At 44.1% G+C, this 15,612-nt stretch overlaps 1 pseudogene; it reads left to right on the top strand.

Moving 5' to 3' along the window:
* The first annotated feature begins 14,472 nt into the window (after positions 1-14,472).
* LOC145537284 (U2 spliceosomal RNA) lies at positions 14,473-14,612 on the top strand (annotated as a pseudogene).
* The last annotated feature ends 1,000 nt before the right edge of the window (positions 14,613-15,612 follow it).

Below are 15,612 nucleotides of genomic sequence, written 5' to 3'. Positions count from 1 at the left end.
AGTGGCCACAGCAATTTACATTCCCACAAAAAGCACTTAGGCTTCCCTTTTCAGCACATCCAACATTTGTTATTTCTTGTGTATTTTTACAATAGCCATTCTGATAAGGGTGAGGTGATATCTCTTTGTGGTATTGATTTGCATTTCCCTGATAATTAGTGATGTTGAGCTTCTTTTCATGTACCGATTGTCTATCTGTATGTCTTCTTTGGGAAAATTACTATTCATGTCCTCTGCCCATTTTTTAATCAGGTCATTTGATTTTTTTCATTGTTGAGTTGTATGAGTTCTTCACATATTTTGGATATTAACCCCTTATCAAATATATGATTTGGAAATACCTTCTCCCATTATTTTTTTTTATTCTTTGTTCTCTTATGAGGAGTCATAGTTACTCATAACAACTGCCATCACATCTCCAAGTTCCAGGGAAAGTTATTATCTGGTCACATCTGCCTCTCCTGATGTTTCCTTCTCTATGGGTTTCTTTTGCGTAGGCCTTGTGACTTTTTTACTTATCACCATTCTCACTTCTTTGCCCTATTACCCAAACTTAGAGAGGACTTGTACAATTGAAATTCTCATGGGAGTATCTGACTTGAGGTTGAGTTGAGAATTGGCAAAATCTGCCTGGAGAGGCAAAAGGGAATAAATGCACTAATGCCTGATTTTATCACACTCCTCTAGGCAAATCCAGCTCACTGCTTGTGCATAGATTGGGCTGCTTAAATGTATTATCTAGAACTTGTAAAACTCCATAAATGCTCCCAGGATGCTTGTAATCCAATTGTACTGTGTAATTTTCTCCAGATACTTTAAAAACAAATCCTCATTGCATGTCCAATCTGAGTGCCACCCAACATGATGTGACATTAATTTAATGCTTCAAAGGAGACCTGTGTTGGTTCAAGACAGTACTCAGTGACAGTGTCGTTAGAAGCTACCTTCCCTGGGTTATATCTCTTGATCAGAAACTCACAGAACAATCTGAAACATTCAGATAGCCTGTTTGCTGCAGACTAAGGACATTATTTGCTTTAAAAATGGATACCACTTTAGCAGGCCATATAGCCTGCAGTGGAATGCAAATAGTCATTTTCTAGATCAGTTGGTCTGACCCAGCTCAACAGGGACTAAGTCATATTAAACAGAAAAAGAGACATGCCTCTGACCTGGGTTAATGCAATAACTTCTTACATGGACTTGTGGACTCTCATCTCTCCCACGCATGTTTTCTCTAGATTACTGTTAGAGAAATTTCTCACTGGGCTATTCACATGCTTAAATACCTCCCATAGCTTCCTCACAGCCTACCAGCTCCTAAATTCCTCTGGCAGCCTTTCAAGACCACCATCGGGCTTCCCTGGTGGCTCAGTGGTAAAGAATTCATGTGCCAATGCAGGAGACATGGGTTCCATCCCTGATCCAGGAAGATCCCAAATGTTGCGGAGCAACTGAGTCCATGCACCACAACTATTGAGCCTGTGATCTAGAGTCTGGGAGCCATAACTTCTGAAGCCCAGGCTCCACAACAAGAGAAGCCACCGCAGTGAGAAGCCCTTGTGCTGCAACTAGAGAGTAGCTCCTGTTCTTACTCGCCACAACTAGAGAAAAATCCACACAGCAATGAAGACCTAACACAGGCTATATATATATATATATATATATATATATATATATATATATATATATATATATATATATATGTATGTATGTATGTGTGTATATATGTCTGCATCTCCATTCATTCCCTGCAAATAGGTTCATCAATACCATTTTTCTAAATTCCATATATATGTATTAATATATGGTATTTATTTTTCTGACTTACTTCACTCTGTATAACAGGTTCTAGGTCCATCCACCTCATTAGAACTGACTCAAAAGCATTCTTTTCATGGCTGATTAATATTCCAGACACAGTGGGGAAAGGAGAGAATGGGATGACTGGAGAAAGCAGAATAGACATATATACACCACAATGTGTAAAATAGATAGCTGGTGAGAAGTTGCTATGTAACACAGGGAGCCCAGCCTGGCACTCTGTGATGATCTAGAGGGGTGGGTAAGAGGAGGGGAAGGAGGCTTGAGAGGGAGGGAATATATATATAATTATTAATGATTTGCTTTGTTGTAAGGCAGAAAACATCACAACATTGTAAAACAATTTTCCTCCAATTGAAAAATAAATTTAAAAAATGCAAGTTCGATGCCTAAAGCAGGACACCAAAAGCTGGTGCTCTGGGACAACCTGGAGGGATGGGGTGGAGAGGGAGGTGGGAGGGGGGTTCAGGATGGAGGGGACATATGTATATGTGTGGCAGATTCATGTTGATGTAGGCAAAAACCATCACGATATTGCAATTATCCTCCAATTAAAATAAATATTTAAAAAATAATAAAACAAAAATGTTTTTAAAAGACCACTATCATCTGACTCCACTTTGATGCCTAGTAAATCCTATCCCTCTGAACACAACATCACACCCACCACACACACACCTCTTCCACTTACATAGTTAGGCTGCTCCACTATCAGTCCCTTTCTTCCATCCTGGTGCCATTGTTATGCTCATTCCCACTGCTGTGCCTTTGCTTACCCCGTACCCTCAATCTGCAGCACTTTCCTCTGTTGGTATAAACTGAAATCTTTCATTTCTTTTAAGGCCTTGGTTAAAGCCAAGCTTTTCTGTGGAATCCAGCCCATGAATTTTCTTCCTCATGATTCTCTGGTTCCCCCATATATCTTTCATGTATACATTTTATTGTCATTTTTTCCATTTTACTAACACTTTTATTATTTCTTATAGGGGCCCTTTCTACGTCCCCTCAACACATCTACCCTAATGTCTCTGATTTCTTCTGCTACTTTCAGTGCCCAGTGCTGCTGTAAAATGAGGCTTGCTAGTAACAGCATCTAACATCTGCTTATCATTCATCTTAAACTGTGTCCTATCCATAATAAAGTTTTCTACTCATTTTAAATCTTCCAGAATGCATATGAGGCTGAGAAAGCCATAGATACTTAATGAATCCTCATTGAGGGAATCTTAGCATTCTTGACTCTGTCCCATAGAAAACAGTGAAGGGACGACAGAGGCATAGCTCTGCCCCTCCCCTTCTCCCAGTACCAGTATAATAGTGTGGTTCTCCTTTATCCATTGTGTGTATTCAGTTTCAGAGTAACATTATATTTGGAAAACAGGGTTCTGTCAACTTTTTAAGTATGAAAACCACCAATAGAGACCACTTATTGAATGTGTTGAATGAATGCAAATGTGGCCAGTGCTGTGCTAAGCACTCCTATGTGCAATTAAGAAAGAGTTGGGAGTTATTAATGGATTCTACACACCAAGGATTTGGAAATCTAAGGCCATGGGGAGGGACTTTCTGGGCACCAGAGTAACTCATCACCTAGTATTTTATGTATTGAGAAGGCACGGGTATTAATTGTCCATCCTGTTCCCAAAGAGGGAGGAACACAAAGAATAAGGCATCCCTTTCCTTGTGCATTTTACCAGCCCCTCTCCTATTGTCCAGTCGCTTGCCAGTCTTGCCACATCAGAATGATGGGGGCCTTAGTTTCTTGCATCTCGGAATCAGGCCAGACAGATTGTGGTGCCAAGTTGGTTGTTTTCTGTTTTAAGCACCAGGCTCCCCTGTGGGCATTGGCATTTCTGCGTCTGCTCACATAGCAGGCTGCCTGCCTGAAATCTTCCTCCTGACCCTCTAGGTCTACCGGGAGACTGAGTTGGCATCAGGAAACTGCTTTACCCATAATTCATCTCTGTAATCCTGCACGCCAGTCACCTGAAGCAAAGTGTCCTGCTGCCACTGCCACCAGGCAAAACTGAATTACGTGCAGACACCAACACCCCAGGCTGCTGGCTAAGAATAAGATAAGCTCAAAATAACCTGCACTATCCCCAGTGGACCTTGTTGCCTGCCAGCCTTTTCTTTACCACTGCCTGTGACTGGCTGAGGAGCCAGGTAGACAACTAGTTCCTGAGCCCTGAAATAACGTTGACAACAGAAATAAATCTCCTGCCTGGGTTAGAGGCTCATCAAAGCTGAAGGAAAAGATGTTCAATCATTCTGGCACTTCCTCAGTTGCACTCAGGATTTCTAGCATGGGCTTCAGGAGACTTTGGTCCTCCCCAGTTCAGAAGGGTGGTAGGTGTATATGAGAAGTGGAGGTTCAAACACGGTGGGAGAGGTCATTAGTTTTAGTGGCAAGGAAGAACCAGGTGGTCTGTGCCCATGAGTTCAAAGCTTCATTCTTGTACCCAGGCCCCTGGTCTCTGTGAACAGACCTATATTCAGATTGTTTGAATAAGAACTACAGCTAAGACATGCCTGGTGAGTGGGAAGCAAAGGTTGCTAAGGATGGGGGGCTCCTCTCTGCCCATGAGAAGTCATACTACTCCATGCCACCTCCCCCAGAGCTGGGGACATTTTTTCTAAGAGTAAACATAAAGCAGGAGGTGAAGGCTTTGGTGTTTCCTAACCTGAGTCACACTTATTTGACCATCTGGGAGCTCCCAAGCCCTGATTCACCACTCTCAGGTTCCCCTCAACCTTCATCTCAGAAGAGGCATTTTCCTCCTCTTAGCACCTAATGGTGATACCATAGGATGGATTAAGTTCTTGACTCTACCCAGTGAAAAGGCAGATGATACTGGTTCTCTTAGGATTCAAAGAACTTATCAACTACAAGAAGTAGGGATGTATGGGTAAGACTGCAGACCTTACTGACCTTAAATGACCTGTAATATCAAAACCAGTAGGATTCTCAGTAGGAACAGGGAGCCAAGCAGTAGAGCATGACTATTATGAAAAATATGCCAAGGTTATTATGATCCTTACCTTTAACTTTATATCCATGCATTAGCAACTTATTCTTATTAATTTCCTAATTCACTGAAGAGACAAAAATGGCCCAGATAAGTAACATGACCTACAAAAGGTCACCTAGCTGAGAACCATGCCAGAAGCTGCCTGTCTCTTCAAGTGCTTACATAGCCATCACTGTTGGCCCTCTTAAATGTTTGACCATGAGAATAAGTGACTTACAGCAACTGGCATCCAGCCCTGAGAACCAGGGCTTGCAAACAATCTTCCTTCACATATGTATGAGTCTGCTTGGGCTCCCAAAACAAAATACCACTGACTGGGTGGCTTAAACAATAGATATTTATTTTATCAATTATGGAGGCTAGAAGCCCAAGATGAAGGCATCAGTGGGATTGATCTCCTGAGGCCCCTCTCCTTAGCTTGCAGATGACCACGTTTTTGCTCTGTTCTTACATAGCCTATTTTATGCAGGTGCCTCCTCGTGTATGTTGTTTTTTGTTTTTGTTTTTGTTTTTGTTTTGTACACACACTAATACTATTGGATTCGGGTCCCACATCATGACCTTGTTTATTTAGTTACCTCTCTAGAGGGCTTCCCAGGTGGTGCTAGTGGTAAAGAACCCACCTGCCAATGCAGGAGATATGGGAGATGCAGGTTTGATCCCTGGGTTGGGAAGATCTCCTGGACAAGGAAATGCCAGCCCACTCCAGAATTCTTGCCTGGGAAATCCCACTGACAGAGGAGCCTGGCGGGCTAAAGTCCATAAGGTCACAAAGAGTCGGACACAACTGAAGTGACTTAGCACCCACTCACCTCTCTAAATGCCCTATGTCCAGAGAGTGTCACATTGGGGGTTAGGGCTTCAACATATAAATTTGAGAGAACAGAGATTAGTCCAAAGTATTGACGTTGAAGCTCCAATACTTTGGCCACCTGATGTGAAGAGCCAACTCATGGAAAAAACCCCGATCCTGGTAAAGATTGAAGGCAGGAGGAGAAGGGGATGACAGAAGATGAGATGGTTGGATGGCATCACCGACTCAATGGACATGAGTTTGAGCAAGCTCCAGGAGTTGGTGATAGACAGAGAAGCCTGGTGTGCTGCAGTCCAAGGAGTTGCAAAGAGTTGGACACGACTGAACAACAACAACGTCAGCCCAAAAGAACATGAAAACTGTGACAACTGTGTACAAAGAATGTTTATCCTCATTCACCCTGCATCTATGCAACTGCATTTCCATCTTCTTTCCCAACCCCATTCCACAAAGATCCTTCCCACACATCTCTATAACCATCACTGCTGCTTCCTCAAGTCATATGCCTTCTACTCCAGCCCCCAAACACCCTGTCCCCAGTTTTGTGGCCTGGTCCTGGGGTTGTCTTTATCTTCTGCACGTGTTTTTCATACATGGGTTCTATGCTCCCAAGAAACCCTATTAGCTCCTCAAGGGCATAGCCCAAATCATCTTTTTCTTTTGGAGCACCAGAACAGGTAGCAAATGTCTGGGCACACAGGGGACACGTGTACTAAAACCATGTTATGCCCTATTTAATGACATTACGTGAAATGACAGTAAATGTCACAGCACTCCAGAAATGTCGACTGACTGCCAAGGGACAGAAACAGAGTCACCTCATCCTCCTTTCTGCTCCCTTTTTCAGTCTTTTCCAAACACCATGGAAAAGGTCTTGCTCTCTGCTTCTGTTAGACAGTTCTATTTTCTATCCTTACACTCTAGGCAGTGAGAAACTCAAATAAGAATAAAGGGCATTTATCTCACTCTGAGAGGCTGAGATTTTTGTGGTTTTTGTTTGTTTGTTTGTTTGTTTTTGCCTGCTGCAGCTCTGGGGCTCTCATTCTCCCCACCAAACAGCTCAATAGCAAAAAGTGAAATTAGGAATAGGAGGCAGGGGAAATGAAGGAAGAAGGAAGCAAAGAAAGCAATGAAGGTGGAAGGGAAAGCCAAGCCATTTCCAGCACCATGCTGCCCTTCCTTCCAAGAACATGAAGAGAGCTGCATTTTGCATGCATGCATGCCTAATGAGTTGCTTCAGTAGTGTTTGTCTTGAAACCCTATGGATTGTAGCCCACCAGGCTCCTCTGTCCATGAGATTCTCCAGGCAAGAATACTGGAGTGGGTTGCTATGCCCTCCTCACATTTTGCAAAGCACCTCTACATAGACCCTAATGGGAAAGATGAGTGGTCCATTCTCATGATCATATTTAAAGTGTAACTTCATCATCAGGCTCATCAGCCCAAGAATGAGGACAGCAAGTGCCTCGTGGTTTATTTTTATAAACCACTCCCATCACCTCCCAGATCCCAGAGGGGCCCAGCCTGTCTTATTTAAGACCACACAACATTGTTATTAAACTCGTGTGTGCCTGAGGGACACTTCCTATCTGTTGTAGGGGAAGAGAGAACTGAAGCTGAGCAACTTGGCTCTCAGGCCCTTGTCTTCCAGCCGGTATTTTAATAGTGGCAGAGAATCAGAGAAGCAGCTCAATGATACTCTAAGTCCTGTGAGCAGATTGAGCAATGGCACCTGGACTAGTGAGCTGATCTATCATCAGTGAGCAGTTCTGGAGTACTTACTGGACACAAGACTTTGCATTAGGGACTGTGGGCCTTTTCCATGAAGATGACATGATCCACGCTTTCAGGAGCTTCATGATCCTGGGACAGAATTAATTCAGTAATATATTAGTTTTTCTGGGGGCCTAACAAATTACCATCAGCTTTGTGGCTTAAAATAATACCCATTTATTCGTGCATAGTTCTGTAGGTCACAAGTACATCATGGTGTAATAGGAACCTCCACTCAGGGTCTTTTAAGCTGTCAGCTGAGCTGCATTTTCATGTGGAAGCCCAGGACTCTCTTCCGTGCTTGTGTGGTTGTGGCCGAGTTCAGAGTTCTCAGTTACCCTGTAAAAGGAAGGGCTGTGCAACAAAGGGGGAAAAAACCCCTCTCTCCAAATTTGCTAATTGAAAACAACCTTAGCCTGGCAAGAGTTAGGAAAGAGGATTTCGTTGTTAACGAGTTAATATTCTACACTACTGCTGACTCAGACCTAAAAGGATGGTGTGGAGATGAGCTAGTTCTGGCTGAGAAAGCAAAACTGTGAAAGAGTTTAAAGCTCACATAATAATGAAATAGGTCCTTTTTCCTAGGTTATATTTCAGAGAGTTTAGAGTTTGGTTCAGGATCCTGGAATGCTACTACTGAGTCAGAATTTGGTATAAATAATGAGAGCAAGTCTGACCTAGAAAAGAGAGTGAAGCATATAAAGTTCAGCCAAAAAAGGGCTTTGCATTTGGGGGCAGGGGGCAAGGAAGCGGAGACAGAAATGTGGCATTAGATTGGGGGAAATAGAGACGTCACTTAAAGGGCACACACAGAATCTCGCAGGCTCTGGGACCCAGGGCAAAAGCCATAATTGAGTAGGAGCTTGGGTAAGACCCACCTGCTAGTCTTGGAGGGTCTCCCTGAGAGGCAGGAGGCAAGTGCAGCTCACTCTGAGAACACAGACACTGGCGGCAGCCATTTTGGGGAGCTCCTTCTACCACAGGGATACTGCTGCTCCTCCCTCTAGCTTATTAGTCCCAGGACCCAGTCCTGCCCTGCCCTAACAGCCTGCAGTTGCCGCTGCGGGGGCACCTCAGGCCAACCAACTAGCTGGGCAGGGACACAGCCCCACTAGGCAGCACACAGGTTGCCTAGACCTTCTGAGCCCACAACCGCCTCTGAACAAGGCCCTGCACACCAGAGGGCCCAGTTCCACCCACCAGCCCCAGAATGCCCTGGGCCCCAGCCCTGCCTTCCAAGAAGCTTGCTTTAGCCTCTGAACCAGCTGCACCCACCAGGGGGCAGATACCAGATGCCAAGAAAACCACAGTCCTGCAGCCTGCTTATCAGCAGGCCAGACCCTTCCCTTAGACCAAGTGGGTCCTGCCCCTGCTCACTAGCAAGGCAGTACAAGCTTTGGGACACTCCAGGCCCCAAACACAGCTGTGTCAAGAACTGCCCATCCCCCACCACCAGTGATCTGACACTTACTCTGGTTACCCTGGGTCCTGCAACCAGACTCTGGGACCCAGTTCTGCTTGCCAGTAGTCCAACACTAAACAGGACCTGGCTTCATCCACCAGTGGGTGAGGAACAGCCCCAAACTCTTCTGGACATGGACTCCACCCACTAGTGAGCCAGCACTAGCCTAGAGATACTACTCTGGGAGTCATCAATATTTAAATCAGTGGTTCTCCATCATAGCTGCAGAGTAAATTCACATGGTGACTTACAAAACTTGCATATGTCAAGGCGCTACCCTAGACCAATTAAATTAGAACCTCTGAAAGTGGGCCTAGGTATTTGCAGAGTTTAAACTCTTCAACTGATTCCAATTTGCAATCAAAGCTGAGACCAACTGGCATAGAACAGTGCTTCTCAAACTTTAATGAGTAAGAGTCACCTGGGGACTTTACTAAAATGCAGATTATGATTCAGTAGGCCTGGGGTGGGGCCCAACATTCTAAATCTCTAATGCCGTCCCAAGCTTTTGGATTAAAGCTTACACATTGAGTAGCAAGAGTATGAAACAAAGTGTTAGTCACTAAGCTGTGTCCAACTCTTTGCAACCTCATGGACTATAGCCCACCAGGCTCCTCTGTCCGTGGAATTCTCCAGGCAAAAATATTGGAGTGGGTAGCCATTCCCTTCTCCAGTGGATCTTCCCAACTTAGGGACTGTACCCAGGTCTCCTGCATTAGCAGGCAGACTCTTTACCATCTGAGCTACTAGAGAAGCCCAATTCTAATACGAACCAGGATTCAAAATTACTGTTAATCAGTGCAAACTGAAAAGTATGGGGCCACTGTATGGTAAGTGCCTCCTATAGCTTCTGGACACTGAGAGGCAGATAGGGGAGGCTGTCTCAGAAAGCTTTGTAAACTCAGAGAAATAACTTGCCCAAGAACATGCAACTCACAAATATTTGGGCTGGGATTCAAACCTTGATCTATCTGGGAAATTTCCTGGTGGTCCAGCGTGAAGACTCCATGCTTCCAATGCAAGGGATGCAGTTTCAATTTCTGGTCGGGTAACTAAGATTCCACATGTTGCACAGTGTGGCCAAAAAAGTTAAAAAGAAAGGGAAAAAACCCAACTATTATCTGACTCCAAAACCTGAACTGTCTTCACTTTACCATGCTGTGTAGGGGGTTAGTATTTTAACTGACAATATACAAAGAGATATCTCAGGGGAAAAAATGCAATGTTTCCCCAAATGAGATTCTAATAGGCCACATTGGCAAGAGGCACTGTGTCTCTGGAATGATCCCCATGTCTACCTCTCCATCTACCCCTCTTTCTTCCCTTTGATCTTTCCACTAGCATTGTTTCCTTTCTGTAGTTGCCACCACCTCTTTCGGAAGTGGAGGCACTACATGAAAAGGAGCCAACATTGCAGGCTGCCCTCATGGATGCCAGCCAGCTTTGATGTTCTCCTTCCCCAAGCACTGTGCCCTGGAGCCTCCTTTCTGGAGAGGGAGGAAGAAGCAGGATAAAGCGCTGCAGTCAAAACCAAGCATTCTGTCTCCCGCCTCCTGACATAGCAGCAGCTCTGCGTAATGAAAATCTAAATCATTTGTGTGCACACATAGCAACTGTTTATTTGCTGTTAGCTTTGAGGACACAGTAGGGGTTCGATACATTTAGAGAAGAGATCATCACTGGGAGAGTCTAATCTCATAAGTAGACAAAATGAAAAGCAAAGCCAAAAATGCATCCCTCCATATCTGAAAGAGAGGCCAGTAATAAATATCTTTCAACTTCAGCCCCCCTCCGGCTCAGAAAAATGCTTTTAAATCAGTGACACAGAGCGGAGATGACTCCTTGTAAGGAGATGACTCCTTCTGTTTGCTTGCTAAAAAAGCTTTGCTAGGTCTGGTTGGAGATTGAAAGTTCTAGAAACCGTACAACTTTCCCCTCAGGCCACCAAGTGTCCCACCTTCCATCTTTTACAAAATGCATGCACTATTAGTTTTCTGGAAACTTCTATTTTTTCTCACCAACAGACTTCCTGTGACTAAATACAATCCTGAAGCTTCTCCACATTAGTATTTCTACCAAGAGTGAATACCTGATTGAAGAAAGTGTCCTTATCACATTTTGAAGGGGCCAGACCTCTGTCTTAGTACAAACTGTTGGAGAGTTTATAAAATCTCTGCTTGCCAGAAGCTTCCTTATGCCTTCATCCTCCCAGGTTTTCTCCTCATCCAACCCAAACCTCATATTACCACCTGCTCTTGCAGAAGCTCAGAAACAAGAGCTGGTCCATCTTGGTTCAAGGCACATGCTCCTGTAAGGCGGGGACCCACTGCCTGGAAGTCACCAGCATCTGAAAATCAATGGAGGCATCTACTCTCCTGGGACTGGCATAATGAGAGGTGACATTAGGGAGAAGGATCATTCAAGACAGGCCTGAGTGACTTGACACCTGCAGTATACTGAGGGACACCCAAGGTGGAGAAATTATAACCCTACAGTAAGTGAAAGAGAGTGAAAAAGTTGACTTAAAAACTCAACATTCAGAAAACTAACATCATGGCATCCCATCACTTCATGGCAAATAGATGGGGAAACAATGGAAACAGTGACACACTTTATTTTCTTGGACTCCAAAATCACTGAAGATGGTGACTGCAGCCATGAAACTAAAAGACACTTACTTCTTGGAAGAAAAACTATGACCAACCTAGACAGCATATTAAAAAGCAGAGACATTACTTTGCTAACAAAGGTCTGTCTAGTCAAAGCTAAGGTTTTTCCAGTAGTCATATATGGATGTGAGAGTTGGACTATAAAGAAAGCTGAGCGCCAAAGAATTGATGCTTTTGAACTGTGGTGTTGGAGAAGCCTCTTGAGAGTCCCTTGGACTGCAAGGAGATCCAACCAGTCAATCCTAAAGGAAATCAACCCTGAATATTCATTGGAAGGACTGATGTTGAAGCTGAAACTCCAATACTTTGGCCACCTGATGCGAAGAACTGACTCACTGGGAAAGACCCTCCTGCTGGGAAATATTGAAGGCGGGAGAAGGGGACAGAGGATGAGATGGTTGGATGGCATCACCGACTCAATGGACATGAGTTGGAATAAGCTCCTAGAGTTGGTGATGGACAGGGAAGCCTGGCATGCTTCAGTCCATGGGGTCGCAAAGAGTTGGACACGACTGAGCGACTGAATTGAACTGAACAGACATGTCAGTTGGGTAAGTGCTGTCAAACTGACATTCCTTCTTGAAGGAATATCCTGCTAAGTAGACTCTTCAGACGGAGAAGGCAATGGCACCCCACTCCAGTACTCTTGCCTAGAAAATCCCATGGATGGAGGAGCCTGGTAGGCTACAGTCCATGGGGTCGCTACGAGTCGGACACGACTGAGCAACTTCACTTTCACTTTTCCCTTTCATGCACTGGAGAAGGAAATGGCAACCCACTCCAGTATTCTTGCCTGGAGAATCCTAGGGACGGCGGAGCCTGGTGAGCTGCCGTCCATGGGGTCGCACAGAGTCGGACACGACTGAAGCGACTTAGCAGCAGCAGCAGCAGCAGACTCTTCAGAAATGCTCAGTTGGTTTTGAGCTAGCCTGCCACCCATCACCCCTCTACACACAAGATCTAAGTGGTTCTGAGAGTCAGAGAGGATCCATGGTTAGGTACTCGATTTGTGTGCACAGGCAGGCAGCATATTGGCCAGTCAGGCGTGGGACAGAATCCTGCCTCTCAGATCCTCCCTTTGCTCGTTCAACCCTCCCCTAATCCATGGGCTCTCCTTCCTCTCTGCTTAACAGGGACAGACAAGGCTAGCTTACCGTCCAGAGTCTGCTCTAGGCCACAGGGGTAAAAAAACAAGCAAGCTAGTCAGATGTCTATTCTATGAAAAAACAAGGCTTGGCAGGAAATAAACCAGACACAGACACCGGCAGGGAGGAATTTAAATTCAAATTGAACAAGGGGCTGGATCCCTCTTTGAATATAAGCCCCCGTGGGCCTGATTTCTTCACAGGAAAAAAAAAAATCCCTTTTAAATCCTATCCCTTTTCCCTGGAAAAGGAGAGGAAACAGGCCAACGAACTAATACCTTATACAAGGTGACAGTCATTTTAAGTGGTTCTTTTGAATTAACCCCTTTCTGCTCAGTATCCTCTCTAGGGTATAGCTACTTCACAGTGTGTTCAGGTATCTGAGCCACGGAGGGCAGCGAGGCATTGGGGAAGCAATGTGGAAGGAAATCGGGAGCTGAGAACACTCACTGAGCTGTTATTTTCCTTTTGCCTCTCAAATCCCCAAGGTCCATGCTCTGCCCTTCTCTGCCATGCTCTGTGCCAAAGGAGGCTGACCTCAATGGACTGTAGCAATAGGCTTTTTTGTCAGCTGGCATCTGGCTGGGGCTGGCTAATGGTGGGCAACAGTAGGAGATCAGAGAGCAGGAAGAGACGGAAATAAAGATTTTGTGCCCCTGCCTCCCTTCCAGGTGTGTTACATTTAGGCAGTGGGCTTCCCTGATGGTTCAGACAGTAAAGAATCTGCCTGCCAATGCAGGAGTCCCAGATCCAATCCCTGAGTGGGGAAGATCCCCTGGAGAAGGGCATGGAAACCCAGTATTCTTGCCTGGAGAATTCCATGGACAGAGGAGGCTGGTGGGGTACAGTCCCTGGAGTCACAAACAGTCGGGCACAACTGAGCAACTAACACTTTTTTTCACTCAACTCTTCTACCTGAAGACATAGCTCCTATCAGGTAGCCCCTCTTGTACCACTAGAGTTCTGGCTGGGTTCTAATAACACAGTTTTTTCCCCTTACTCCTTCAGTCTTTGGGGTGATATCAGCTCTCCACCATTCATCATCTCTGCATTCCCCACCATCACGGTAGATTCCCTGAATTTTACCCGTACCACCATAAATAGCCCCTTCATTAAGCTCAGCTAGGAAAACTCCTTGAGTGTACCATCTGTTTCCTGCCAATACCCTAACTTAAACACTTATATCACTTTCACAAATTTTATCCTGCAGAATTCCAAAAGGTTCCCTAGACTTCTGAGAAGAAAGATTACCTGATCCAACTGCCTTTTCTAAAGAGATTGATCTGCATTTTCTCAAATGATTGACATACTCTGCATACACCAAGGTCTCCTAAATTAAGGTTGCATTATTGTGCTTACACAATAGAAATGAAGTTTGAGCCAGTTCCATTTTTGTTTCACCTGTTCTTAGTCATCTTTCTCGGGGAAAGGGGGTGCTACAAACCTAATTACATTGTTTTCCTCCCAGTGAGGTATGCTCAACTTTCTTTACTTCAAATACTTAATCCAGTTTCATGGGGAAAATACTTGCCATTAATTCAAATATCAGTTCCCTACTATCTGGTATTCCTATGTTATTCCCTATCTTGATGAAAGCCTATATCCCAGAGTGATCATATCAAAATTTTCACTTGTCCTCACCTTCACAAAACCACTAGAAATCAAGTGTTATGGGATCTACTTCCTAGATATCTTTATAAAATTTTAGTATGTTCTATTTAACCCAATATACCCCCAAAATTATCATTTCAACATTACTCGGCCTTTTGGCTAAAATCAAATGTAGTATCTGTTCTTATCAGTATAAAATTATTAATAAGGTGTTTTAATTCTGGTATGTAACAAAATAGTCTAAATATCTTCATTCAAATTAGTCCATCTGCTCCAGCTCCACAATCACTGCCTTAGTTCAGGACCTGATCATCTTACACCTAGATTATTGAAATATCTATAGTCTCTCCCTATTTTCTTCCATTCTCCCCACATTAGTCAAACTGATCTTTGAAAAACACAAATATGTTCACATCACTTCCCTTTCAATGGCCCTCCTTTAGGATAAAATCCAAGCTCCTTATCCTGGTTTGGAAGATCCCATTAGTATTTCCCTTTGCAGCCTCAGCTTTTGCCACCTCCCTTTTCACACCTTTATTCATCATTCTTGTGATGGAGCCATGTCTTGTCAAGTCTCCATGCCCTGCTTTCCATGTTCCCTTGTATAGTACACACTTCGCCTTTGCTAACTCTCCCTATTCATCTCTCAGACTCATCTTAGACATCATCGTTTCTAGAAATCTTTCCCATGAACTCCTTCACCCCCAAATTGGTTTAACAGCCCTTCTATGTGAACCTCTAACCCCCACCCCTTAACTTATTAGCACTTAACACACTGTTTGACAATTATTTATTTACATGTCTGTCAATACCCTATCACTTTTAGAGTAACTGTATCTTTATCTTTTTCCCCCCAGTACTTAGCATAGAAAGTGGTATATAGATGGATATTTAAAATGTGTGTCCTGAATGAGTGATTAAATGAATGAATGAGCTCATGAATGGAGTGTATGCTTGAATTCACTTATCTCCATAAGGGCGATATATGGACCCTGACTGGCCCTTCTTAGGATGGCCTATAACTAATGAGAACACTTTTTGCCATTTCTCTCCTTCCAAGTAGGGCTGTACTGGGCTGTATAGAAACCACACTGGAGTGATTAAGAATAGAAAGAGATGAACTAGCCTTTTTAGTCACAGGCCATCCCTAGTCCTTAAAGCTGTACTTATGGAACAATAGTGCTAGCCCGAAATAATTAAGGAAGAGTAGGGGAGATAAATTCTGTTCCTGAGAAACACCAAGTTCTTCACCATCTATCAACCTTGAGCACACATGGGATGG

Source organism: Giraffa tippelskirchi, chromosome X, assembly GCF_054371585.1.
Source record: "Giraffa tippelskirchi isolate mGirTip1 chromosome X, T2T-mGirTip1v1.2.pri, whole genome shotgun sequence".
NCBI classification, from domain to species: Eukaryota; Metazoa; Chordata; class Mammalia; order Artiodactyla; family Giraffidae; genus Giraffa; species Giraffa tippelskirchi.
Note: the sequence above shows the minus strand (reverse complement) of the source record. Positions and strands in the feature narration are given on the sequence as shown.